This window comes from Micromys minutus (assembly GCF_963924665.1).
Source record: "Micromys minutus genome assembly, chromosome: 26".
Taxonomy (NCBI): Eukaryota; Metazoa; Chordata; class Mammalia; order Rodentia; family Muridae; genus Micromys; species Micromys minutus.
This window is the reverse complement of record NC_137961.1, coordinates 10206513-10207147: the sequence shown is the minus strand read 5'-3', so window position 1 is coordinate 10207147 and position 635 is coordinate 10206513.

Genomic DNA, 635 nt, shown 5'->3' with positions numbered 1-635 from the left:
CACACATGCATGCACACACAGACAAAATAAAATGTAGTAAAAAAGTTAAAAAGCAAAGCACTGTTAACTGTGATTAGCTTTAGATAGTTAAGGTAGGTAAGGTGGTGGGAGCTTTGCTTTGTTTCAGGATTAAATTGGTAACATTATTTCAATAGGGGATAAATGTGTAGGTAGAACTGCTTTGTTTTTCTATGCATTAAAAAAAAAACAATTATTATTTACACATCCACAAAGATGTTAAACTAAAGCAGTTAAAGACTGAGAACCTCCACATCCACAGACACACTTAATTTAAGCACAGGGACACGCCCAGACTCTTTGATTTTTTTTTTTTTTTTCCTGAGGCAAGATTGAAAGTAGCTCAGGCTAGCATTGAATTGTTCTGCAGCGCAGCATGGCCTTGAACTCATGATCTTTCTCAAGTGCTGGGATTGCAGGTGCCCCAGCACCTTGCCCTGATGCTGTCTGAAAGTACAGAACACAGATCAGTTAACATGACCAAGATCTGAAACCAGTTCATTAGCATTCATAACACTCAGTGCACACAGTATGGAGGAGCCTAGGAAGACCTTCCTCCAGTCTCTCACTGGAGTGCTGTCCATCCTTCCCTTACACAACCTCTGTGCTTTACAGCA